We start from the raw sequence: 27,853 nt of genomic DNA on the forward strand, positions 1-27,853 counted from the left end.
GGAGGAAATAAAGATAGCTCGTGAGAGATGGTTGTAGAGAAAAATAATAGGTCAAGGATGAAGTCACTTCTAAGTTACGTAGTATTGAAACTTGGAGTTTAAAAAGCTAGGCCTGCAAGTCTGAACTAGTCTGTATGACTATACAAATCGCACGACCTACTAAACCCTTTTTCCTTATGTTACTAGACAGATATTAATAGCAGCCCCATACCCTTGCATAAGGACAAGGTGAGTTGACTTCCGTGCAGGTGCCTAGCGTGGTGCCATGTCACGACAGGGGATGAATTTAACTCTGAACCTAAGATCCCACTATTCCACAAGAAAACAAGGCAACTGAGTGATGGTTCACGTTAGATGTAGCCCTTTTAGTTACAGGAGAAGCCAGGCCCAAAAAGGAAGGAACGATTTTTGGCCAGCTAAAGGTGAAGTGGACTTTTCTCCCTCGCCCTGGGAAGTCGAAGCTTCCAGGGTTTTCTAGAGGCGACTTCTCGCACTTCTTTAGGGAGGTCCTGGAGCAAGGGCTGCCTTGGGATGATTCCTTCCCGCTGAATTCGGCTACGAAGCACCTTTCATAGAAAGAAGGGGCCCCTATTGGCAATACCTACCTGAGCAGTGGGTGCGTGTGTGAGTGCGCTTGCGCAGGTGAGTGCGTGGGTGTGAGTGTGCGCGCACGTGTGTGTGTGTGTGTGTGTGTGTGTGTGTGTGTGTGTCCGCGCGCCCGAGCCGGGCTTTGGGCAGGGTTTGGGTCGGAGATTGCCTCTGTTCTCAGAGGCCCTCATCAGCAGTGCACAATGAGTCGGTGCGCTGGGAGGGAGGCCCTGGGACGTGCCAGGCAGATGCCCGGTGTTTTCATGGACTCGTCCCGAGCACCGCCCGGCCCTCCTCTGCCAGATCCTGGGTAGGCTGGCGAGGGAACCGGTTTTCCTCCTCCCCAGCGAGTGGGGACCGGGTGGGGAGATCCCCGCCTTCCCAGCGCTCCGCCTCGCCCCGCGCAGGCCTTTCCTTTCCAGAGGAAGCATCTAGAACAGAACGCAGGCACCGGCTTGCGAACGCTGGACGACGACTTCCCGAGGCCGTGTGGTGTGTAAACAGAACTGTTGTCAATCAAGTCGCGTCTGTGAGTTAGAGGCACCGCGCGGTGGATTCTTTGGTACAAGGAAAGCCTCTTTGCTGGGAGCATACTCCCTCCTCCCCCCATTTATATCACTGTTAATTTTTGGTGGTCGTCACCTTTTCCAGCTTGGCTCTGCTTCTTCCGTCCTCTCTTTTGATGATCCTTTCCGCCCTTGTAACCCTCCATTTCCCACCTGCTGGAACTGCTGAGAGCGTGTCGTCAGGAGGTAGAATTTACCAGCTTTAAACACATGAGCTTTTAATCCAAAGGCTGTGGTGGATGCGGAACAGAAAAAATGAGAACTTCCCCGAGGCTCTCCAGCCTTCCAGGCAGGCAGCGCGTCCCTTCAAGTCACCTGCCTTTGATTCTCTTTGAGCTGGGCTCCCCCCCCCCGTCCCCCCCCCCCCCCCCGAGTGTAGCCACTTGGGACCGGTCGCCCCGGAGTTCTCTTGCAGGAGACAGCTATATTTCACAAGGGATGGAGTGATTTATGTGCAAAGTTTAAATAGCTTTTTGGGGCTCTGAGGAATGCAAAATGCAGCATGACTGGAAGGTACAGTATACTTAAGGGAAAACGTGGAATGCACCGAATGTTTTCTTTTCCTTCTCTTAAAGCTAGTTTAAATCTGTTTCGCTGACGAAACTGTGTAACCATGTGCAAATGTGTAATTCTGCCTCCTGACAAAATTGGCCAGGATTGGGATCACCAGCCATGCCAAGGCTGGAAGCCCGGCTTAGACACCGAGGGGCTACTCTGAGCATAGAGTTCCCCCTAACTTTAGAATATGCAGAAAGAATCGAAGGACTGCTACTTTTTTCAGATTCAATGCCTGTCTCTAAAGCCCCTCTTTTAAATACGTATTTTTAAGGGAGGGAGTCGTATGCTTTAATTTTTATCCCAGTGAAGACAGTTTGCGTTTTGAACAAAATTGGGTAATGATTATAATCAAATATGCTCATTAAAAGCCATTTCTATTTTAGCAGGAAAATAAATATTCTGGTTTGGAAATGTCGGTTTTGCCAAAAATAAAGATGTAAAAATATTTTAAGAAATTAGTGCAAAAGTCCATGATTGCACCTTCCAGAAATGAAATTAATTTCATTTCTAGAGATACACTCGACTTTAAATTTTTACTTCATTATACATTTCAGGCATACAACAAACCCAAAGAGAATTATATAACAAACATCTGGATTCTACTACTCAGCCCAAGAGATAAAGCATTTCAGGTGTAATTGAAGCCCCCTCATACCACGTGTCCCCCTTCTTAATCTCAGTACCCTTACATTCCTCATATAAACTATTTATCATAACCATGCATTAAAAATCTTTTTTGCCACATAATGTATATACACATAAATAAGACATTATATAGTGTGATTTTGCATGTTCTTAATCTTTATATAAACGGTATCATACTGCACCTACATTTCTGCAATTTGCAGATAAGCACTCCACATTGTATTTTTGTGATATACCCAGCTTGAGTACAGTACCTCTGCTTCCTTCCTTTTAACTGCTGCCTAGATATCCACGTCTAGATACCTGTGCTTCTGCTGATTGATGTCTGTTGTTTCTACTTTTTCTCTGTCGTAAACAATGTTGCTATGGACCTTCTTATATATGTCTCCTTGTGCACATGTGAAGAATTTCACCCGGGAGGGGAAATGTTTCAGGATTCTAGGGACAAAGTCCATGACTTTATTAGATGCTGCCTAATTACTCTCTTGACTCACCACTTTTATATTATCACTGTAGAAATAAAAGAAAATCAAGATTACAGATGAGAACAAAAAGGAAAAACCATTCCCATCTCTCCATCCAAAGAAATCCACTTTTAACTTAAAAACTTTGTTTTAGTGCATAAACCTCTAGGTTTATTCTTCTGTGAGATACATGTATTTTTATATGTCATATGTGAATATATATAAATATATGGTATACATATACATTATTATATACATATACATACAAATATATATGTATATATATTTGACCCTTGAATAATATGAGTTTGAACTGCATGTGTCCACTTATATGCAGATTTTTTTCAATAAATACTACAGTGCTAGGCAATCTGTAGTTGGTTGAATCCATGGATGTGGAACTGAGGATACAGAGGGCCAACTATAAAGTTATATGGATTTTTCACTGCAGGGGGTTGATGGTCAGGTCGTCTCCCTAACCCCAGAGTTGTTCAAGGGTCAATTGTATATTTATATTTAATGTTTGGGATTCTACATATATATATATTTTTAAGAGCCACGTGAAATGTAACTTTCTTTTTATGAATTTTGTTTCATTTTATTTTTATACAGCAGGTTATTAGTTATCCACTTTATACATATTAGTGTATATATGTCAATCCCAATCTCCCAGCTCATCACACCACCCCTATCCCCCCAACCCCTCCACTTTCCCCCTTGGTGTCCATATGTTTGTTCTCTACATCTGTGCTTCAATTTGTGCCCTGCAAACTGGTTATCTTTACCATTTTTCTAGGTTCCACATATATGCGTTAATATACGATATTTGTTTTTCTCTTTCTGACTTCACTCTGTATGACAGTCTCTAGATCCATCCACGTCTCTACAAATGACCCAATTTCGTTCCTTTTTATGGCTGAGTAATATTCCATTGTATATATGTACTACATCTTCTTTATCCATTCGTCTGTCGATGGGCATTTAGCATGCTTCCATGACCTGGCTATTGTAAATAGTACTGCAATGAACATTGGGGCGCATGTGTCTTTTTTTGCGGTACGTGGGCCTCTCACTGCTGTGGCCTCTCCTGCTGCGGACCACAGGCTCTGGACGTGCAGGCTCAACAACCATGGCTCACGGGCCCAGCTGCTCCGTGGCATGCGGGATCCTCCTGGACCGGGGCACGAACCCAGGTCCCCTGCATCGGCAGGCGGACTCTCAACCACTGCGTCACCAGGGAAACCCCGCATGTGTCTTTTTGAATTATGGTTTTCTCTGGGTATATGCCCAGTAGTGGGATTGCTGGGTTATATGGTAATTCTATTTTTAGTTTTTTAAAGAACCTCCATACTGTTCTCCATAGTGGCTGTATCAATTTACATTCCCACCAACAGTGCAAGAGGGTTCCCTTTTCTCCACACACTCTCCAGCATTTGTTGTTTGTAGATTTTCTGATGATGCCCATTCTAACTGGTGTGAGGTGATACCTCATTGTAGCTTTGATTTGCATTTCTGTAATAATTAGCGATGTTGAGCAGCTTTTCATGTGCTTCTTGGCCATTTGTATGTCTTCTTTGGAGAAATGTCTATTTAGGTCTTCTGCCCATTTCTTGATTGGGTTGTTTGTTTTTTTAATATTGAGGTGCATGAGCTGTTTATATATTTTGGAGATTAATCCTTTGTCTGTTGATTCATTTGCAAATATTTTATCCCATTCTGAGGGTTGTCTTTTCGTCTTGTTTGTAGTTTCCTTTGCTTTGCAAAAGGTTTTAAGTTTCATTAGGTCCCATTTGTTTATTTTTGTTTTTATGTCCATTACTCTAGGAAGTGTCAAAAAAGATCTTGCTGTGATTTATGTCAAAGAGTGTTCTTCCTATGTTTTCCTCTAAGAGAGTTTTATAGTGTCTGGCCTTACGTTTAGGTCTCTAATCCATTTTGAGTTTCTTTTTGTGTATGGTGTTAGGGAGTGTTCTGATTTCATTCTTTTACATGTAGCTGTCCAGTTTTCCCAGCACCACTTATTGAAGAGGTTGTCTTTTCTCCATTGTATATCCTTGCCTCTTTTGTCATAGATTAGTTGACCATAGGTGCATGAGTTTATCTCTGGGCTTTCTATCCTGTTCCATTTTTCTGTATTTCTGATTTTGTGCCAGTACCACATTGTCTTGATTACTGTAGCTTGTAGTATAGTCTGAAGTCAGGGAGTCTGATTCCTCCAGCTCCGTTTTTTTCCCTCAAGACTGCTTTGACTATTTGGGGTCTTTTTTGTCTCCATACAAATTTTAAGGTTTTTTTTGTTCTAGTTCCATAAAAAATGCCATTGGTAATTTGATAGGGATTGCATTGAATCTGTAGATTGCTTTGGGTAGTATAGTCATTTTCACAATATTGATTCTTCTAATCCAAGAACATGGTATATCTCTCCATCTGTTTGTATCACCTTTAATTTCTTTCATCAGTGTCTTATAGTCTTCTGCATACAGGTCTCTTGTCTCCCTACTTAGGTTTATTCCTAGGTATTTTATTCTTTTTGTTGCAGTGGTAAATGGGATTGTTTCCTTAATTTCTCTTTCAGATTTTTCATCATTAGTGTATAGGAATGCAAGAGATTTCTGTGCATTAATTTTGCATCCTGCAACTTTACCGAATTCATTGATTAGCTGTAGTAGTTTTCTGGTGGCATCTTTAGGATTCTCTATGTATAGTATCATGTCATCTGCAAACAGTGACAGTTTTACTTCTTCTTCTCCAATTCGTATTCCTTTTATTTCTTTTTCTACTCTGATTGCCATGGCTAGGAGTTCCAAAACTATGTTGAACAACAGTGGTGAGAGTGGACATCCTTGTCTTGTTCCTGATCTGAGAGGAAATGCTTTCAGTTTTTCACCATTGAGAATGATGTTGCTCTGGGTTTGTCGTATATGGCCTTTATTATGTTGAGGTAGGTTTCCTCTATGCCCACTTTCTGGAGAGTATTTATCATAAATGCGTGTTGAATTTTGTCAAAAGCTTTTTCTGCATCTATTGAGATGATCATATGGTTTTTATTCCTCAGTTTGTGAATATGGTGTATCACATTGATTGATTTGCGTATATTGAAGAATCCTTGCATCCCTGAGATAAATCCCACTTGATCACGGTGTACGATCCTTTTAATGTGTTATTGGATCCTGTTTGGTATTATCTGGCTGAGGATTTTTGCATCTATATTCAGCAGTGATATTGGTCTGTAATTTCCTTTTTTTGTAGTATCTTTGTCTGGTTTTGGTATCAGGATGATGGTGGCCTCATAGAATGAGTTTGCGAGTGTTCCTTCCTCTGCAATATTTTGGAAGAGTTTGAGAAGGATGGGTGTTAGTACTTCTCTAAATGTTTGACAGAATTCACCTGTGAAGCCATCTGGTCCTGGAATTTTGTTTGCTGGAAGATTTTAAATCACAGTTTCAATTTCATTACTTGTGATTGATCTGTTTATATTTTCTATTTCTTACTGGTTCAGTCTTGGAAGGTTATACCTGTCTAAGAGTTTGTCCATTTCTTCCAGTTTGTCCATTTTATTGGCATAGAGTTGCTTGTAGTAGTCTCTTATGATGCTTTGTATTTCTGCGTTGTCTGTTGTAACATCTCCTTTTTTATTTCTAATTTTATTGATTTGAGTCCTCTCCCTCTTTTTCTTGATGAGTCTGGTTTATCAATTTTGTTTATCTTCTCAAAGACCCAGCAATTAGTTTTATTGATCATTGCTATTGTTTTCTTTGTTTCTATTTCATTTATTTCTGCTCTGATCTTTATGATTTCTTTGATTCTCCTAACTTTGGGTTTGTTTGTTGTTCTTTCTCCAGTTCCTTTAGGTGTATGTTAGATTGTTTATTTGGGATTTTTTTTTTTCTTGAGGTAGGCTTGTATTGCTATAAAATTCCCTCTTAGAACTGCTTTTGCTGTATCCCATAGGTTTGGGATCGTCCTGTTTTCATTGTCATTTGTCTCTAGGTGTTTTTTGATTTCCTCTTTGATTTCTTCAGTGATCTCTTGGTTATTTAGTAACGTATTGTTTAGCCTCCATGTGTTTGTGTTTTTTACGTTTTTTTCCCTTTGATTTCTAATCCCATAGTGTTGTGGTCAGAAAAGATGCCTGATATGATTTCAGTTTTCTTAAATTTACTGAGGCTTGATTTGTGACCCAAGATGTGATCTATCCTGGAGAATGTTTCATGTGCAGTTGAGAAGAAAGTATAATCTGCTGTTTTGGGATGGAATGTCCTATAAATATCAATTAAATCTATCTGGTCTGTTGTGTCATTTAAAGCTTGTGTTTCCTTATTAATTTTCTGTTTGGATGATCTGTCCATTGGTGTAAGTGAGGTGTTAAAGTCCCCCACTATTACTGTGTTACTATCGATTTCCTCTTTTATAGCTGTTAGCAGTTGCCTTATGTATTGAGGTGCTCCTATGTTGGGTGCATATAGTATTTATAATTGTTATATCTTCTTCTTGGATTGATCCCTTGATCATTATGTAATGTCCTTCCTTGTCTCTTGTAACATTCTTTATTTTAAAGTCTATTTTATCTGATATGAGTATTGCAACTCCAGCTTTCTTTTGATTTCCATTTGCATGGAATATCTTTTTCCATCCCCTCACTTTCAGTCTGTATGTGTCTCTAGGTCTGAAGTGGGTCTCTTGTAGACAGCATATAGATGGATCTTGTTTTTGTATCCATTCAGCGAACCTGCGTCTTTTGGTTGGAGCATTTAATCCATTCACATTTAAGGTAATTATCGATATGTATGTTCCTATTACCATTTTCTTAATTGTTTTGGGTTTGTTTTTGTAGGTCCTTTTCTTCTCTTGTGTTTCCCACTTAGAGAAGTTACTTTAGCATTTGTTGTAGAGCTGGTTTGGTGGTGCTGAATTCTCTTACCTTTTGCTTGTCTGTAAGGCTTTTGATTTCTCCATCGAATCTGAATGAGATTCTTGCCAGGTAGAGTAATCTTGGTTGTAGGTTCTTCCCTTTCATCACTTTAAATATATTGTGCCACTCCCTTCTGGCTGGTAGAGTTTCTGCTGAGAAATCAGCTGTTAATGTTATGGGAGTTCCCTTGTATGTTATTTGTTGTTTTTCCCTTGTTGCTTTCATTAATTTTTCTTTGTCTTTAATTTTTGTCAATTTGATTACTATGTGTCTCGGCATGTTTCTCCTTGGGTTTATCCTGCCTGGGACTCTCTGTGCTTCCTGGACTCGGGTGGCTATTTTGTTTCCCATGTTAGGGAAGTTTTCGACTATAATTTCTTCAATTATTTTCTCGGGTCCTTTCTCTCTCTCTTCTCCTTCTGGGACCCCTATAATGCGAATGTTGTTGCATTTAATGTTGTCCCAGAGGTCTCTTCGGCTGTCTTCATTTGTTTTCATTCTTTTTTCTTTATTCTGTTCCACGGCAGTGAATTTCACCATTCTGTCTTCCAGGTCACTTATCCGTTTTTCTGCCTCAATTATTCTGATATTGGTTCCTTCTAGTGTATTTTTCATTTCAGTTATTGTATTGTTCATCTCTGTTTGTTATTTAATTCTTCTAGGTGTTTGTTCTTTAATTCTTCTAAGTCTTTGTTAAACATTTCTTGCATCTTCTCGATCTTTGCTTCCATTCTTTTTCTGAGGTCCTGGATCATCTTCACTGTCATTCTTCTGAATTCTTTTTCTGGAAGGTTTTCTATCTCCACTTTATTTAGTTGTTTTTCTGGTGTTTTATCTTGTTCCTTCATCTGGTACATAGCCCTCTGCCTTTTCATCTTGTCTGCCTTTCTGTGATTGTGTTTTTTGTTCCACAGGCTGCAGGATTGTAGTTCTTCTTGCTTCTGCTGTCTGCCCTTTGCAATTCTATATTTTTTAATTCAACATTATACAGTGAGCATTCCACCATATCACTAAATATTCATTTAAAGACACAACTTCAATGGCTGCAAATTAGTTCATTGTAGGAGTAATTCTTTGGTTTATATAACTACTCACCTTTTAAACATTTAGATAACAATTTCTTGCTCTTACAGAAAATGCTGTGATGAAGTACAAAGTGTTTCTAAACCAAAGCATTTTTTGATTTATTTTCTTCATGGTAGGGTTTTTTTTTTTTTTTTTTTTTTGCGGTATGCGGGCCTCTCACTGTTGTGGCCTCTCCCGTTGCGGAGCACAGGCTCCGGACGCGCAGGCTCAGTGGCCATGGCTCACGGGCCTAGCTGCTCCGCGGCATGTGGGATCTTCCAGGACCGGGGCACGAACCCGTGTCCCCTGCATCGGCAGGCGGACTCTCAACCACTGCACCACCAGGGAAGCCCTTCATGGTAGTTTTAGTGGGTTAATCAGTCCTTTTGTTGCTAGAGCAGCTAAAATCTTTAAGGATAGAATAAAAGCTTTTAACTTATTTCAATTTTTTGATACTCTTCATGTTAATTTGTCTTAGTCCTTTCCCTGGCTCTGTAGGGTTCTAGTAGGGAAATGTAACACAATTTAGCAATCCATTCTACAGTAGATGGGCACTTGGATTGTCTCAAATATTTGCTCTTGTAAACAGGGCTGCTGTGTGTGTGTTGCTGTTTACTAGTAGGAGAGCTTCCTGACAGCTCCAGCTCTTTTAGCTCCAACCACCAATAGCCAGTTATGTGACTGAACAAGTTATATCACCTTTCTGAGTCTCAACTTACATCAACTACAAAATGGAGCCAACAGAGGTAATAACATTTATTGAAGGCTTATGACAAAGCAGTGACCGCTGTAAGTACTTTACGTGAATTACCTCATTTAATGCTCACAACATCTCTGTTGAATATATACCACCATTACTTCCACTTCACAGATAATTAAGCTGAGGTAGAGAGAGATTAATTACCCAAACTACAATCAATAAGTGGGCAAGACACAATTCAGACCTACAGACTCTGCCCCCAGAGCCTGCCCCCTACTTGCTTTCTCTCTGCTCATCCTTTATGCTGAACCATTTTACAGTTGTAGACATCTTGACATTTCACTCCCAAATACTTCAGAATTAACATACCTAAGAAAAGCAACACTTATTTAATATCATCTAACATACAGTCACATGACATACAGTCATATAACATCCACATAATATAAGTATAATGTGCTTAGGATGTAGTTTTACATCCTCATCAACACTTGGTATTGTCAGACTACAGATTTTTGCTGCTCTGAAGGGGTGTTGAAATGGTGTCTCACTGTGGTTTTAATTTGCATTTTCCTGATTATTTATGAGGTTGAACTTATGAGACCATTCATTTTCCCCTCTCTTATGTGAAAATGCCTGTTCATTTCTTTTACGCATTGTAAAAAAAATTGGTTTGTCTGAAAAGCTTTTCTTTTTACGATGGAAACTGGCATCACAAATTCTTACTGTAAGTTCAAGTTACTCAGTGGCTCAGCATCACAAATAAATGGCCCATGGAGAATGAAGCTGGAAATAGAGGAATGCTTTCCTAAAAGTGATTACTTGGAAATTTGGATCTCAAAGGTAGAAATGAGGCATACAGCTTCATGCTGAATAGCAAAATATACCAATACTTATAAAATTTCCCAAGATAAGTAACAGAAATAGCAGCAGTGCTATATTTAAGTAAGAGAGATGAGTTGAATTCTGTGTCCTATTTCCCACCTGTCCTATTTCCAGGCGTTGAAATCTAAGTTATGAGGATGCTTGCAGGAATGAGCTCCAGCCTTTGTGATTGTCCTTCAGACGATGAGTGGACTTCAGTCATTAGTGGTCCAAGTCACTCCATTTTCACCAGGACTGAGGCACGGAAAATCAATAGTAGGATCATTTAATAATGCTTCAAAGACTTGAAAAAAGCCTGTGAAGAGAGGTTTAAACCCAAATAAAGAAACTCCAGAGTAAGGTGTTCCTGTACTTGTTCTTATTTTCCTTTGACTTAAAGAGAACCATTTGTAGCTCTGTATCCTCGTTTCTAGCATGGAATTCAGCCTAGACTGTTAATCCAGATTGTTCCCGATAGGAAATAAGATAAGGTATATCAGCTTATTCATGTGGCAGTATAATAAAATATGAAAAGAATATAAAGTATGATTAATCATTTTTCAGCATACGAATGTTAAGATTTGTACTTTAAAGTACAAATCACTTTACAGTGATTTATAGCATTTTCTGTTTCTTATCTAAATGACTATGGAAAATCGAACTATTCTTATAGATGGGGTAAAATGTACTATTTACTACACTGTATCTCATTATCTTCAAGTCTTGGGTACTATTTCTAAAATTGCAAATGTAAGATTTGGAAATAGAAGCTATTGTGTTTCATTGCTATTGGCTTCATCCAGAAAATAATTTTCCTTTAAAAGTGATTTTATGCTGTACCTTGATTGGGATGGGAGCATAATTTTATCAAAATTAACAGAATTAATTTAAAATACGTGCATTTCATAATATATGAATTATACCTCAATGAAAAAAAGAGAATTGTTGGGGAAATGACATTTCAGAGTCATCCTTCTGGCTGGGGTGGCAGAGATTATATCACCTGGTAGTCCTCAAAGTATTCATGGGACCCTCCAAGAAGCAGTGAAGGGTCTGCAGGACTGACCCAGGATATCATGTCTGGTGGTCTTGGTGTCTGGGTGAAAATCTCTGCCATCACTGTGAGAAAAGACAAAAGGGCAGGGCCTGTATTTTTAGCTGCCATAAACTTAACAATAAAACCCATGAACAAATGTTCCCACTGATACTGTCCCCATGGCCAGCTTGAATTGGAAGAGATGTAATTAGACCCCACTTTCTCTCTACTCTGGCTGAGGTAAGGGAGGCCAGCTGTCTGGAAAATTGTAGGAAGAGGAAATGTAGAAAGTGATCACATTCGGAGTTTATTCCAGTTCTCTTTGCATCTAACCCTTTGCCTGAGTGAGAAACAGGGAACAAGTAGGTAAAAGTAGGTGAGTCGTTTATGCAGTTTTACCTCTGATCTCCCCACCTCCTCCTCCCCTTCCCCTTCCCTTTCCCTGTCCCTCTCTTCTTCTCCTCTTCAGAACTGTGGCAAACAGCAGTGGGTGCAGGAACTTCCTTAGTTTGAGACTTTATGAATTGGAAGCATCCCAAGGAGGTCTTTTACCATTTGCAGTTCTTTTACCCAGATGTTTGCACATCAACACGTTGGAGAACAGTTATCTAGTGTAACATTTTGCCTTCAGAAAGAGATTTTTATAAGTCAAATCATTCTTACTTGTACATATTTTAAGGAAACAAGACTCTTCTAAAATGGATATAGTAACATCTATTAAAGGTTGAAACAGTCTTAGAGTCACATAATCCTTCCTTCACTGTAATATCAATCTTTTCTTTTGCAAATTAAATTCATTTTCTCTCCCAGAAACCTTTGCAGATAGAACACTAATGCCAATACCAGTAACCGAAGACAAGCTGTTATCCAATCAACCTCCATAGGTTTTATTTCCTATTTATTCATGCTATATCTGTTCTACTTTTTAATTTGTTAAGGGGTCAGTTTTCATGTGTTGCTTATTTGTGTAGAATTACCCTTGGATTGAATGGCTCATCATTTTTCCTCCCCACTCCCTCCCTCCCTCCTTCCTTCCTTCCTTTACAGTATAGGGAAAAAATGTGAACATATATTTAAGCCTTTGTACCCGTTTTCAGTCCCAGTTTCCTCCCTTCCCCTCCAAAGGTAGCCACTATTCTGAAATTGGTGACTGTCTTTCCTAGCCTTGTTTTTATATTTTTTCTTCATGTATCTGTCCGTTAGCAATATTTTATATTGATTCACGTTTTAAAATATACATTTATATTCATATAATGTATGTATCACTCAGCATTATGTTTTTAGATTTTCTATTTAGAATTCATTTAGATTTTGTATTTCTGATTTTTTCCCCATCCCCTTCATTTCTTGCCTTTTATTGGACTGTCAATATCTCAAGTTCCCTTTTTCTTTTAATTTCCTTCTTTGTCCTCTTCGGTTTAAAAGTTGTATTTCTATTTCTTTACTGTTTATTCTTAGAAATTCTTAACCGAATATAAAGTTAATCAATATGTCTGTTCTTCTTCAAACGCATACAGGGCTTTATGACCATTTAACTTAGATCTTCCTTTACAATGTCTTGTGTAATTGTTGACTGGTATCTTAGTATTACCTTATTTTTAAAGTCCTCTCACATTAGCCCTCAGTTTTATTATTTACAGTAAATCATTACTTAATTTTGACAATGTGTTTACCAAATTCTTTATTCATCCTTATGTTTTGCTCTCCACTTCTTCCTTCTGGATTCAGCTGTTTATCTTACTGAAGTAAACCCCACAGTAGATCTTTTAGGAAGAGTCATTGAGTGGTAAACTCCCAATATTTGTTGGTTTGAAATGTCTATTTCACTCTCAGTCTGAAATAAAAATTTACCTGGGTATAGAATTCTAGGATGAGGATTATTTCTCTTAGCAGCATAAAGATGCCATTTATTTCCCATAGACATCTATGATGACTGATGACAACTTTGATGAAGGTCTAATTGGACTATTTTTTGCTTTTTGTTTTTAGGATATCTGCTTTGGTTGCTTTTAAGATTTTTCTCCTCATCATTGACATTCTGAAGTTTCACCATAGTATTGTATATCAAATTGTGAATTTTAAAAATTATACTGCTGGGATGTTTGCATGCTTCTGAAATCTGAAGACTCATTTATGTTTTAGTTTATTTCCAGAAAATTCTCAGGTGTTATTTTCTTAAATATTATCTCTTCCCCCCTTTCTCTATTCTTTGTTCTGTCTGGAATGTCTACTTGATATATATTGAAACTTCTCACGGCTCTTAGCCACAATTTCATAGTTTTTCTGTCCCACATTCTGAGAAATTTCCTCAAATCTATCTTCTGGTTTATGGATTCTTTCTTCATTTTTGTCTCAAATATTCATTACCCTTTTCATTGAGTTTTTAATTGTAGTGACTATGTTTTTCATTTATAGAGACTCAATTTGGTTCTTTTTCAGAGTTGTTTATTCTGTTTTCATGTTGTCTTCTTTTTCTCATTATGATTCCTGTGCCTTTGTTTACATCTTTGGTCATGTTGTAGGCATTTCATAGTCTCTTTCAGAGTGTTCTTTTAGATGCAGTTCTCTGAATGCTGATTCTTCCCTTTGCTATATTTGTTGACTCACCCATGGTAGTTTATTCTTTCATAGACCTTGTAATTTTTGACTATGAACTTATATCTAATTTTTTTTCCTTCCCAGGAGATGTGAAAGTGTTCCCATGGAGTGAATGTACTTTTTTTTTTTTTTTTTGCGGTACGCGGGCCTCTCACTGCTGTGGCCTCTCCCGTTGCGGAACACAGGCTCCAGACGTGCAGGCTCAGCAGCCATGGCTCACGGGCCCAGCCGCTCCGCGGCATGTGGGATCCTCCTGGACCGGGGCACGAACCCATGTCCCCTGCATCGGCAGGCGGACTCTCAACCACTGCGCCACCAGGGGAGCCCTGAATGTACATTTTTACTGCTAGGGCTCTAGAGGTTTCAGATGTCCTGGCTTGATTTTTAAGTTTAATTTCTCAATTTGGGATTCCTAAGTCAAGCAAGTAGTATAAATTCAGCTCCCATGCACACACATAGCTCAGGCCTGGGGTTTCCATGTCTCAAAGGTGTTTTTATCCCATCCAAGATCCCAGACATACAAGACACCGTTTAGGGATGCAACCAAACTTTACTATAGTGGCCTAACTCGGAAGGGCTTTATTTTTCTAACATAATAAGAAGGTTGGAAATAGGCAGAGCAGGGAAGCAATACTGTCATCCATGTCCTTTTCCTCAAGCTCCTTGTATCTTCCTGCCCCTCCATCCTTAAAGAGTAGCTTTTATCCTTCTGCTTGTTTTATGGTGGCAAGCTGGCTATTCCACTTCTGGCCTCATGACCACAGTTCAGGTAGGAGAAGGGAGAAGAAAGCAACAAGGAGGAAGGAATGGTTCCCAGATCAGGAAAACCAAACTTTCCCTGAAATCCCTAGCCCACTTCTGCTTACATCTTGTTGGCTGGATCTGTATCACATGGTCACCCCCAGCTGCAAGGGAGGCGGGCTGCACAGCTTGTACTTAGCGCCTTGCCTTTGATGTTTCTCTTCATTTGTGCCACTTGGAGATTTCCTTCCCCTTCCTCTACAGCTTGGCCATTAAAACACATTTTTATTTATTATATCCAGTTTTTCCCTCTGAGTCTTTTTGAAGGTCAGAGATCTCAGAGGCTCTGCTCTTATTTCTTCAGCCTCAAATATCCACATTGCGGAGTGGCGGGGCGGGGAGGTGGGTGGGTCCTTCCCACAGAAACGTTGTACTTGGTTTTAAAAGCAATTCTGAGACCTGTAGCTGGGGACAAAATGCTCACAATATGTACAAGAGGCAGTGGGCAGACGGACTCAGGTATTCCTTAGGCTTTAAATGAATTGCCCTGATTATTTGCTCCACTGTCTACTTAAGCTATCCGTACCTGCTGAGCTTAGAGTCCTCCTGGGAAGAATGGTTCCTCCACAGCAGCCTCACTGGTGCTGGTTCAATCTGTGGTTTCCTTTGGCTTATCCATCAATAGGAATCCATCTGCTTTCTTGTCTTTCATAAATTTGTCAAATTTTCTAATTGACTATTGGCACCTTTTCTTGTTTAAGCACTATTATGGAAGTATTAGTTTTTGTGTATCATCATTTCAATGGGATTTTGGGAAGTGGGCCGAGTAAATGTTTATATGCAATTTCCAGCCTTGAACCAGAAGCTCCAAATATGCGGTCATGCATCCTATTTGCTCAGCACCAAGCTTGGCACTAAGCAAAACAAGAGAATACAGTACAATATCTAATCCTTTGTACCAGTGGTATGCCGTAGCCAGCTTTCACCAATTTGCAGGAGCCAATTGTTAAACTTGCAAGAATTTTATGACTTGGTTAACTTCACTTTGGCATCTTTAAGTTGACCATTGTAGCAGTATTTATACCACTGAAATCAGCAAATAGTATGAATCAGCCCCTTCCCCTCCTTGAGAGCTGATTGGTAGACATTTGTCCGCACACCACTAGTCTTTACTCTAGTAAACATAAGACACATCTTCATGTCTTGAGATAAGACATATACTGAAGAAAAAGTAAAAGTCCAAGTAAGACAGCCATCAAACGCAAACCAGCCTAGTACAGATACTCCAACTGCTAGGGAATTCAGGCAGCAGAAATCACTGTTGACTCTAACAGCTGAAGAAGGTTGGCAAGGTAGCAGCAGTGCAGAGTATTGCTGCTCTTGTCAAAGTAAGAGTGGGCTGTGAAGCCAGAGTTTGAGTTCTAGCTCTTTCACTTACTGCTGTGTGACCTGGAAGAATTACTAAATCTCTCTAGTAAGCATAATGACAGTCAGCATTTACTGAATCCTTATCATGGGGAGACACTGTGCTAAGTGCTTTTCCACGGATGAACTTAATCCCTACTTTCATCATATGCAAAATGTTGTCTATCTCAAGGGGCTATTCTGAGTACTCCATGACATAATTCATGTAAAGAGCATAGTAAAATCTCCATAAAATTCATTTTTTTACTACCAAATTTCTTGTAGAAGGTAAGCAATTTCTACCTGCAGATTTTTCCTACAGGGCCTCGAAAGATGGGTCAGATCTGGTTATGTGAAGGGACGAGCCGAGGGCATTTCAGCCAAAGGGGAGGTCGGTCCCAAAGTACAGAGAAAAGGCAAATAGGAGTGTGAGGCCTGGTTCTGATGAGCCTTAGCGGAGCAGAATTTGTACCTGGGGTGGGGGGGTAGTCAGATGAGGACAGATTGTGTTCTAAGTGGAGAACTTTACATTTCATGTGATGTAAAGTTTCAGAGACTTTACATTTCTCTGATGGCAGAGAAATGATTAAAATGGGATTTTAAGAATAGGATTCTGACAGGTAGGCACGTATGCAAAATGAATTGGCGGCGGGGGTGGGGGGCAAAGACAGAAGCAAGAAGTGGCAGAAATGGGTGAGAAAAGAAAAGGCCAGGCCTGAGGGACAGTTCAAAAGACAAAAAAAAAATAAGATTATTGTATAAATGAATAAGCTAGAAGTATGTAGTCACAATATTTGTAGGAGCAATCTGGACCAGAAATTAAGAAAAATAAGAAATGGTTACCAAAGGGGAAGAGGGTTGGGGGGAAGGATAAATTAGGAGTTTGGGATTAACAGATACACACTACTATATATATATATAAAATAGATAATCAACAAGGTCCTACTGATTAGCATAGGGAACTGTATGTAATACCTTGTAATAACCTATAATGGAAAAGAATCTGACAAAGAATAGATATATATGTATAACTGAATCGCTTTGCTGCATACCTGAAACTAACACAACACTGTAAATTAACTATACTTCAATAAAAAATAAATTTAAATAAAAGAAAATAAGAAGGGAGGATTCTTTCTTTATCCCCACCTCCTACACCCTCCCCCTGCCAAAAAAGAAAAACTACTCTAATTCAAAAGAACATATGTATTTTTTAATCAGCAGAAAACACTGCATGTGGGTTTTAACACTGCATGTGGGTTTTGGTATTTTTTTTTTAACACTGCATGTGGGTTTTGGTATTTTTTTTAATTACTTAAATTAATGTGAATAAACTTTTTAAGAGTATGTTTAATTTTGTAACTGAATATCATGGCATGTGTAGTTAATCCTGTTTTCCAAAATACCCACAAAATGATGTTAAATAATGGTTTTATCATGGTTTGGAGCTATACTTTTTTCTTAACCTCTGCAGAAGGTGGAGAAAGGGGGCAGGACACACTACTGGGTAGCACAGGGAGCGTGTTAGTGAATGTTCGTGAGACCCTGTCAGCAGGACTGATACATAGAGACTGATCCTCCTGTAGGGATGCTGGCCTCACTCATGTCCTTGTGCGACAGCCAGCAGGGACACTGTGTGGCATCTCACCATTTTGGTAACAACTGGCTGTGGCAAAGGCCCCTGGTGACCTTCATGATGCTCAACCCGGTGGAGATTTCTTGGTCTCATCTTTCTTGAGTTCTGAGCAGCCTTGACACTGAATCACTCTCTCCTTTTTGAAAAACACTCTTTCCTTTTGGCTTCTGAGGCACCATATCCTCCTGATTCTCTTCCCTCCTCCCTGGTTAATCCTTCTTAATAAGCGTTAAGTTTGTTACCCAGATGTTAAGTTTTGGAGCTTCTCAACATTTAGTCCTAAAATCTTTTTCTCTTTTGTTCTCTTGCACTTATGGTTTTTACTATTTACTCTCTACCTAGCAAACTCACTGCTACCCATGGTTACCATCTATATACCAGTGATTCCTAAATTTCTCTCTCTAACCTGACCTTTCCTTTGGGTCCCAGACCTATAGCCAACTGCCCACTCAACATCTTTGGCTGTCTCAAAGGCGCTTCAGATTCAGCATGTTCTAAACTTCGTGATCTTTTCTCTCAAGTATTGTCCTCTTTTAGTTTTACCCATTTCATCTTAAGTCACCAGTGTTCATCTGAAGCCTATAGCCAGAAACTTAGGCATCCTCCCCCAAACCCCCATTTCTCCATTCCCCTCTTCCACCAAGGATCCAAATCTATCCCAAAACCCTGAAAATTTTACCTCCTAAATAGCTTTTGGCTATATCTACATCTTTGTATCTCTGTGTTCACCATTGTGCAATTACTTGGATTAATGTAATAACTGCCTAATTTGTTTTCCAGAACCTACTTTGGTTTCTTTTCAGTAATCTACTTTCTGAATAGTAGTTGCTCATCTTTTCCAAACACAAATTTGGTCATGTTCCTTCAGGACTCATCAAATCCTTTGTATGTGTCAGAATAAGTTAGGTAATACCTGTAGTAACAAACAACCCCAGAAATCTCTTTAGTTTTCAACAACAGCAGCTTACTGCTCATTCATAGCATGTCTGTGGCTTTGCTCCATGGAAATTCCACTTTGGGATTCAAGCTGATGGAGCAGCCTCTATGTGGAACATTGCCGGCCATGGTAGCAATGACCATGACCAAAGAGAAAGTGTGATCTGCATGCTGGCTCTTAAAGCTTCTGCCTGGAAGGGACGCATGTCATTGCTGCCCCTACTTCATTGGCCAGAGCAGGTCACAGAGTCTCTTCTGAGTTCAGTATGGAGGGATGCATGATCTTCTCACAGGGAGAAACACTGGAGGAAGTGAAGCCAGAATATTTGGTGATCAAGAATGCAATTTACCACACTCTTCAGTGACTTCCTATTGTTTTGAGGAGAAAACTTATCAGGCCTCCAAGGCTTCTGGTGGTGTTTGAACTCTCCAACTTTACCTCTTACTTCCCTACCCCTCATTGCCTGTACTTTAACCACATTATTCTTTCATTCTTTGAACCTTCTCCAAAAGAGACACATTTACAAAACAGATATAGAGTCACAGACATAGAAAACAAACTTATGGTTACCAAAGGGGATAGTGGGGCAGGTTTGGGGGAGAGATAAATTAGGAGTTTGGGATTAACATATACACACTACTGTATATAAAAGAGATAAACAACAAGGACCTACTATACAGCATAGGGAGCTATAGTCAATATTTTATAATAACTTATAATGGAAAAGACTCTGAATCACTTTGCTGTACATCTGAAACTAACACAACATTGTAAAACAACTATACTTCAATAAAAAAAGGAAGTGAGAGGCAACGAATCAGATTTCAGTTCACTGTAAGAATAACCTTTCTGATAAAGTGAGTATCAGTATTAGAAATGGTATGTTCATTGTATTTGTTCAAGTAAACACCAGATGACCAGATGTAGAAAATGTCGACAGACAATCTAGATAGCAGCGGTAATGGAAGACAGGCAGATATTTGATCCCCAAACTCCAAAGTTGCATAGTTCTATTAGAAAACATAGAGTTAGTAAACAAGGAGGCAAGAAAATAAAATACAAGGCATCAATTATAAGCTAATATAACTGTGCCTCTAGAGTGGCACAGGCAATAGGTGCAGTACTAATGTTCCTATCTTGGCTTGAGATTTCTAAGACTTGTCACAGAGGATCTTTAGGTAGGTCCTCCCCAATCTATGCCTTCATCTATAATTGCTTAAATAAATTGATTATAAATGTGTCTTTTTTGGAGGGCCAAGGGAGTAGGCAAAGTAGTTTATAAACAGAAACAGCCTTAGAAAACAAAAAATTCCAACACTATATAGCATGCCATGCTTGAATAGTGCTTAAAAAATGGTTAACATTTATACATAACATGAAAGCTATGTGTTAATTGCCTTTTCTTATATATATAACGTACATGTAGCATACTTTATTTTTAAAAATTATTTATTTATTTTTGGCTGCATTGGGTCTTTGTTGCTGTGTGAGAGCTTTCTCTAGTTGTGGTGAGCAGGGGCTACTCTTCCTTGCAGTGTGCAGACTTCTCATTGTGGTGACTTCTCTTGCTGCGGAGCACAGGCTCTAGGTACGTGGTCTTCAGTAGTTGTGGCACACGGGCTCAGTAGTTGTGGCTTGTGGGCTCTAGAGCGCAGGCTCAGTAGTTGTGGTGCATGGGCTTAGTTGCTCCGTGGCGTGTGAGATCTTCCCGGACCAGGGCTCGAGCCCGTGTACCCTGCGTTGGCAGGTGGATTCTTAACCACTGTGCCACCAGGGAAGCCCACATGTAGCATACTTTAAAAAAAAACCCCCTCTTTTACATTTTTATCAGAATAACAGATGCATGGCTTATATTACATGTTTTAAAAAAGTATGGATGAGGTTATAATGTTATAATATATTCTATAGATGTAAATCACCATTGTAATAAATATAAGGCAACATTTTACAAACTATTAATTCAGAAGGAGTCACATTACATTAGAATAGTTAAAAAAAAAGTTTTTTTGAATGAGGAGCACTTAAATGAGTCCCTAATAAATGGGGTAGATTTTTATAGATGGATGAACTGGAAGAAATGCAGTGGATATGACCATCTCATGGTTTAGATCTTCTGAGACAGTTTTTATTTCAAACCTGACCATGGTCCTGCAAGTATGGTCATAATTGCTAGAGCTGGTGCCCCACTTTGGGGTTTGAAATATGGTCAGTGTGGGCATGAACAAGTGCATGGAAATGAAATAGGGGATGCCTAAGCGATGAGTCAAGTGAATCAGTGCCTGATCAGAGCACGGAATGGGGGTGGGTGGAACAGCAAGTATGTGTCATCTTCCATCATCCAATTGACAGCTATCTCTCCATGCTCTAAGGTCCTCCCCTATCCCCCACCCCGCTAGTAAACCAATATGACATCCTGACAGTCCCAGGGGAAGAAACATTTGCAACTGTTGGAAATGTGATAGAACAAGAAACATGCAATCAGTACGTGCAATTGGCTGCATAGATTGTGAAACAATAGTTTTGGTTTTATTTGTTCTGTGACAGTATAAAAATTTCAAATCTTTTATAAGATAGAAACTCTAGCCTAAGAGAGACCCTGAGCACCATTTCCCAGCAGTGTGCTGCCAGGTCACATTTTGCCATTCTCCTCTCCCCGGCGCCACCTCCCCAGCCCCATTTTCCAGCTGGTGTCTGCCCCTGGGGCACAGGACACAGGTTTTGGAGGGCAAAGCAGTTTGGTGAGGTTTTGCTCAAACACTGTAGGCTTTTTGTTTTCCTTCACTATTATAATGACAAGGTACTAGAAATAAGGTAGAAAAATGGAGGGTGGGACTCAAGAGTAGGTAAACTAAAAGCAAATTGGATTGTCAGGGTTTTGTTCCTTTTTGTTTTTTGTCTTTCCAGGCTATGAATAAAATGTTTATGAACAAAGAGAAAGGTGCCTATGAAATACATGAAATATAAAAACATGAATCCATTCAGAGGAAGCATCTCCTTAGAATGAGAAGAACATTTTATCGTTTTTAACTTTTCTTCGGTCTTGGGTCCAAAATTCATCCTAATCATTGAAAATTGCTGTACTTTTTATACAATAGGAGTGTTTATGAGGAGCTACATAAAAATATGAATAGTAAGGCAAGGTTCATTGTTTTAGTGTCATTTTTCTTTTGTTGATTCTTACTTGAATCTCTTCATTTTACTGTTTTCACTTAACAAGAGTCTCGCTTTAATTAAGAAAATCCAGCGTCTGGCGACTACATGGTGAAATCACAGGGCCAAAGAGATGGAACTGTGGGGCATAACAGAAGGATACTGATTCCTGTTATCCTCATTACACTAGAAAACACTATGCACTTAACTTTATTCATAAATATGAAGTTTTCTTCTTGATAGTGTAATCTCACTTACACCTCCCTTTAAAATTGTCCAGGTTCCTATAGTCCTCCTAAGTCTGAAATATTATCACTATATTCATACCAAATAAAGATCTGTAAAAGATAAAAGTAGCTTCTTTTCTTGTCTCCTGTCACTGCTGCTCCCTTCAGTTGACTCAGCTGTCAACTGTGGGCCAGAGCAGCTCTGAACACATGGTCACATAATTCATTAGCATTTAGACAGGGCCTGCATCTCAGCCATTAACACATTCAAACATGTTTCTAAAAAATGGTTAAAAACCACCTTGTAGGGTTTGTGCTCATAGAAAGATCAACCTGTGGGGCACTAATAAACATAGCTTATATCTTACTAGATAAATATGCTTATTAAGTGTATTTAGTTTTATTTTGGATTTGGTAACCCCCCCCAAAAAAAAATTGTCTTTAAGTTGGTGAGAAAGTCAGCTTAACCAAAGCAGAGGGAGATGAGAAGCATTTAGGTTTAGGGGAATGATTTTACATTCTGGGTTTGGATGAATTGTAGAAGTCAGTGATTCTCCCAGTGATCTCTCCAAAATGACCGTGAAGCCAAATGATATGGAGAAAATGTTATGGCAATTGTGCTAGTTAAAATGATAGACGATATAAATATAACTGGTAAAGACAATATTTTAGTATAAATTCACGTAGCAACGTTTGGCCTAAACAAAAATGTCCATTGCTCCTTTTTAGATTCATCAAAGACAGAAATCTAGGCAATATATTTTGATTCATTACTAACTTTCTTCACAACTTTTTAAAAATTTGGTTAAATGAGTCACTGATTCAAAAGCCTTTATTGAGTGCTGTTATCGTGCCAGCCCGTATTTACTGTGCTACTCCATCTTCTCGTTTTATAACTCTTCCTTTCCTCATTCTCCTCTTTCTTCTCTTCCTTCTTTTCCTTCTGTCTCTGAGACCTCTTAAATTTTCCTTAGATTTGTCTTGAATGTTTTCTTTAGTTTTTCTTCACCATATGGATGTGATATTTTCCCACAAAACTTGTTTTTTCCCGTTCCAACCCTCTTGGAAACGAATGTCCTTTGACTGAAAAAGTGGAAAATATCCACGAATTTTAAACATAAATATAAATTATGCAAATATATAATGATGTTGTTTCTTTAGCTGTTATGGAATGATGGACTTGGTCATTGATATATTTATCTGGTATGTGTCCTTGCTTTTCAGGGAACTTCTGTCCATGTTGAGAACCACCTTACATTCCTTACTCAATGGACTAACAAAGACAAAGCAGCCCAACTAAGAGTGAAATAATTTAAGCAACTGTGCAAATTTGCAAGAAAGCGTGGCCAACAGAAAGCCTTCATCCTCTGTATTTACATTGGTACCAATCTTAACGTCATGCTGTTAACTCAACATAAAGCTATGCTTTTTAAAACAATTCAAGGGCATCCAATTTATAACCAATCATGTTCCAGACCTATAAAATATTTCAGTAACAATCCAAACTGGCATATAAGTTAAAGCTCACTCTGGGCAGCTTAAATTTACATGATCAGCCTGGGACTGGCTCATCCCATCGCATAGGATCGCACGACCTCACAGTCAAGTGCAATTCACATCTCACGATTCTAGGAATCGATGGACATGGATACACAGTTATATTATTATTAAATCCAATTGCTTTGCAATTAACCTGATATGACACCTATACAAATGATTCAAATAAAGAGCCTCATGTTTCACAGGAGACAATCAATAAAGTGAAATCACAGCTACTGACAATGCCAGCAATTTGGCTTGTTACTATAGTATTATATTTTTCTCAGATAGAGGTTGCTGTTCCCCTGTTGAATCACAGCTACCATAACCTTCAACTACTGGCAATGCCCATGCCTCACAAAGGCGTAACATTCAAATATGTTTGGACATTCCTAACCCATCTTTGCTGAGTCATGAAAAGTTACAATCAATCTGGGATGTACTAAATCATAAATTTTCTTTCTTTGCTCCCAGAATGGAATTAGAGCTTCTTTCCCCAGGAAAGACTCCTTAATGGTGAAAAAGAAAATAGTTGCCTTCGTTGATAGATAGCATACGTTCTTAGGGAAAAAAAAAAATCTTACTCTTCCTCTTGCACAAATGTTTTGCAATTAGCTGTCTGAAAGCAAAACCAAATCATAATAGCATCTTTCCCAGTTATTATTATGGTTATTATTCTGTAGCTTAATAATCTACATTTTAATTAAGTAAAAGCACTTCATAGTTATAACCCTGATCTAAATCAACCTTTTGCAGAAATATTACAACCCTCTTATTATCAGAAATATTACAACCCTCTTATTATCACCCTTTTTTGGCAGATTTTGTCAGTGTGTGTGTCTGCCAGACAACTGGGTGTAGAGAATCAACCTCTTGAGGGCAGAGACTGTGTATGTCCTTCTGAGATCTAACAGACTCATGCACAGACATTCCATAGGTGTTTGTTGACAGCCTATTTGAGTAGTGCCTTGTTAAGACCTCATAACTCCTTATTTTAAGTAGACTGAACTTGACCTTATGGAATATTTAGGACAGGCACTGACCAAAAAATATATTTCTTTTTCCATGTCTCTCTTTATATACTTGTTTTCAAACAGAGACCAGTCAGGTCAGGGTGTGTTTCCATGAGGTCACTTTCATCTCCTGAAATAGGGAGAATAGAACAGTAAGTATGGAAGATGTGTCTCTCTTTAAACAACCACTGTGGATGATTGAAAACAATGACTTATTTAATTCTCTAAGCAGAGTCTGTTCTCCATGAATCACACTGTATACATAATGGTGATGAAAATGTTCAGTTTGAAATTTCTCCCTGGCCAGGGAGGAAACCATGGGGGTGAATCATGGTTTTAGTGATGACCGTCCTGAGGAAGCTAAATTGGGAAGCCACAGGTTAAAAAAGGAGTGGGGAGGGAATCCTTAATCCGAGAAGGCAACTGACGCCCCCTTCCGCTGCTTACACCCAGGCAAGAATCTTCAGAAGAAGAGTTCCTGGAGAGAAACTCTGAAAGCAGAGGAAACCAAACACACTGTACATGTAGAGTTACCCATGGACTGGGAAAAGACACAGGACTTCTCCTTGAGGGAAGGGAGATAAATGGCTGCCTGTTTGAGGAACACAACTGCATGCATTCACTCCTGTGAAAGAAATTCATTTAAGAGCAATTGGGTTAGAAATGGAGATTTAGGGCTTCCCTGGTGGCGCAGTGGTTAAGAATCCGCCTGCCAATGCAGGGGACTCAGGTTCAAGCCCTGGTCTGGGAAGATCCCACATGCCGCGGAGCGCCTAAGCCCGTGCGCCACAACTACTGAGCCTGCGCGCTAGAGCCCGGGAACCACAACTACTGAGCCTGTGCGCCTAGAGCCCGTGCTCCGCAACAAGAGAAGTCACAGCAATGAGAAGCCTGCGCACCTCAACGAACAGTAGCCCCTGCTCACCACAACTAGAGAAAGCTGTCGCGCAGCAACAAAGACCCAACGAAGACAAAAATAAATAAAAATAAATAAATTTAAAAAAAGAAATGGAGATTTACACAGATGGGTTTAAAGAAGAGGAGTGTGTAAGAGACAGTCAAGATGTACATCAGTCATTTGCTGCAAAACTGTGAACAGTATTGGCGAATTAGGATACAATGTGAAGTGGAAAAATGGGCCACTAACTTGTAATTAAACTATGATTGCACTTATGTTAAATATGTGTATTATGGACAAAGACTGATCAGGAATCCAGAGAAATTAACATAGTTATTGCGTTAATGTAGTGACATTGTTTTTCATTGTTTAAATTGTGTGGGTGTGAATGTGATGGAGAGCTTGTGTATTGAGTCTGATAGTAAGACAGTAACACAAAGAATCAGTAAGCGGGTGTTTAAGTTTCACATGCCATGCCAGCTGTGAACTTAACCTCTCCGAGCCTCAGTGCTTTTATATAGAAAGTGGGAATAATAGCACCTGCCCTGCACTAATAGGGTAGTGAAAACACTCTGTAAATTGAAAGTGTCATGGGAGATTGTGTGAGGCATTCAGAAGATCAGAGTACTGTATAGACCAGAGACTTAAAAAGTCCAGAACTCAAAAAGTTATCCCTAATCTCTTGTCTCAGCAGTCATGCGGGAGCTGGACAACATGTTATATCATAGTTGCACCATGTACAAATTACAGTCACTTATCGGGCACCTACTAATTGTTTTGCTAACCAGGTTTCCCAATACCATTTGTAGAATAATCCATTTTTCTTCCATTTGAAATGACTTGAAATGTTTCCTTTATCATATACCTAAGTTTATTTCTGAACTCTACTGTTTCTCTGCTTACTATTCTGTTTTAACTTTATAATTGTTGTAGCTTTGTAATATTTTTAATTCGGTTGGGCAACTTTTTATGGTTTTTTAAAAATAGTATCCAGGGTAGAGTGGGAGCTATTAAGGAGGATAACCAAGCTTGGGCCCAAAGAAGTAAGTAAACAGCCCAAGGGTGCATAGCATAGTCTTAGAAGAGACTTTGGAATCAGAGAAAGCTTAGTTCAAATCCTGGTTTATTACTTAACATCTGGGTGACCTAATATACATTACTTAATCTGTCTAGCCTCTTTCTTCATCTGTAAATGGAGGATAACACCACCTACCTTGGAGTGTTGCGCTGGGGATTCAATTACAAGTGAATTGAATTTCCCGAATACTGTGGCTGGCAGGCAGCCCTCCTTTACATGCACTCCTGGTGGTGAGGAATGGCTTCCCTTTCTTAGATTTTTTTGCATCTGCAAAAAGGAGAAGAGCCAGGAATTATCACCACCTTCTACACAGCATTCTGAAGGCTGGTTTCACTGTACAGAGATATATGATAACTGTATAGTAAGGAAACAGGGCACTTAAACTGTACATATGTATTTGCTGCTCCCTGAATATGGTAAAGCAGGAGACACTGTGTGTCATATAATCCATAAAATGCACTCTCGTTATGCGGCCGAGAACATGGGATGTCAAACAGGTAGGAATGCCAGGCAGTACGTTCCTGTCAGACCTTGAGGTAAGCGGAGAGCAGGGGGGAGGGGACATTGCTGAGACTGGATAGGGAACCTGGGAAAAATAACAGGGCCTCTCTCTTCTGCTCTGACAAGTTTAGATTTTAAGTGATTTGGGGGCAGAGATCATATCTATTACCTCGTTTTTTGGTAGTTTCTAGAAGATTATTGGATATTTATGACATTTGGTGATTAGAGTGAAGAGATGTCGCATAGGGCCTCATAGTAACCCTCTGCCTCCGAGAGTGGCCAAGACGACTTTTGTGGGAAGCTGCTTTCTTCTCTCCCTTGGAAGAGACGGATGGAGTCTGATTATAATTAATTTTAATAAAGACCCTACATGACGTGCTAGAATTCTGGCCATTCAAATGAAGTAGAGCCAGCCAGCCAGCTTGGACAAAAATCATCTCAGTTCCCCCTCACTATTGGCTTTAGAACAAGTCAAGTCCCGTTAAAAAGAATTTATTTATTGAGTGATTTTTGTGCCTAGCACTATAAAAAGGTGTACAAAAGAAGGACCCTATCTGACATTCACTGTCTGAGTTGGACAGACAAGAAATGTAATAAAATAATAGGCACCATCTGTTGAGCCCCTGACTTGCGCTATGCCGAGTGATATGTTCAGTGTACATTATCTCTAATCCATGAATGCTTTCCACAAAGTGCCTGTTATGTGCCAGGCATTCTGGTTGCTGGGAACACC

General features: G+C 39.3%; 2 long non-coding RNA genes across 12 annotated transcripts in view; one reads left to right on the top strand and one right to left on the bottom strand.

Moving 5' to 3' along the window:
• The window catches only part of LOC117196329 (uncharacterized), a 35,478-nt gene extending 34,105 nt beyond the window's left edge, over positions 1-1,373 (bottom strand). The window contains exon 1 of one of the 2 annotated variants that reach the window (XR_004476463.2): positions 1,231-1,373. This is a non-coding gene — a long non-coding RNA (uncharacterized LOC117196329). The remainder of the gene's footprint in view (positions 1-1,230) is intronic. The other variant, XR_007470595.1, reaches the window with a different exon arrangement.
• Positions 611-27,731, top strand: LOC117196327 (uncharacterized). 10 transcript variants are annotated; one of them, XR_007470585.1, is made up of 4 exons: positions 618-1,150; positions 10,498-10,718; positions 21,619-21,844; positions 23,316-27,731. It is a non-coding gene; the product is annotated as an uncharacterized LOC117196327 (long non-coding RNA). The 10 variants fall into 10 exon arrangements; XR_004476457.2 differs by having other exon boundaries at positions 618-1,117; XR_004476460.2 differs by lacking the exon at positions 618-1,150 and adding an exon at positions 1,553-1,667.
• Positions 27,732-27,853: the final 122 nt, after the last annotated feature.

This window comes from Orcinus orca, chromosome 12 (genome assembly GCF_937001465.1).
Source record: "Orcinus orca chromosome 12, mOrcOrc1.1, whole genome shotgun sequence".
Classification (NCBI taxonomy): Eukaryota; Metazoa; Chordata; class Mammalia; order Artiodactyla; family Delphinidae; genus Orcinus; species Orcinus orca.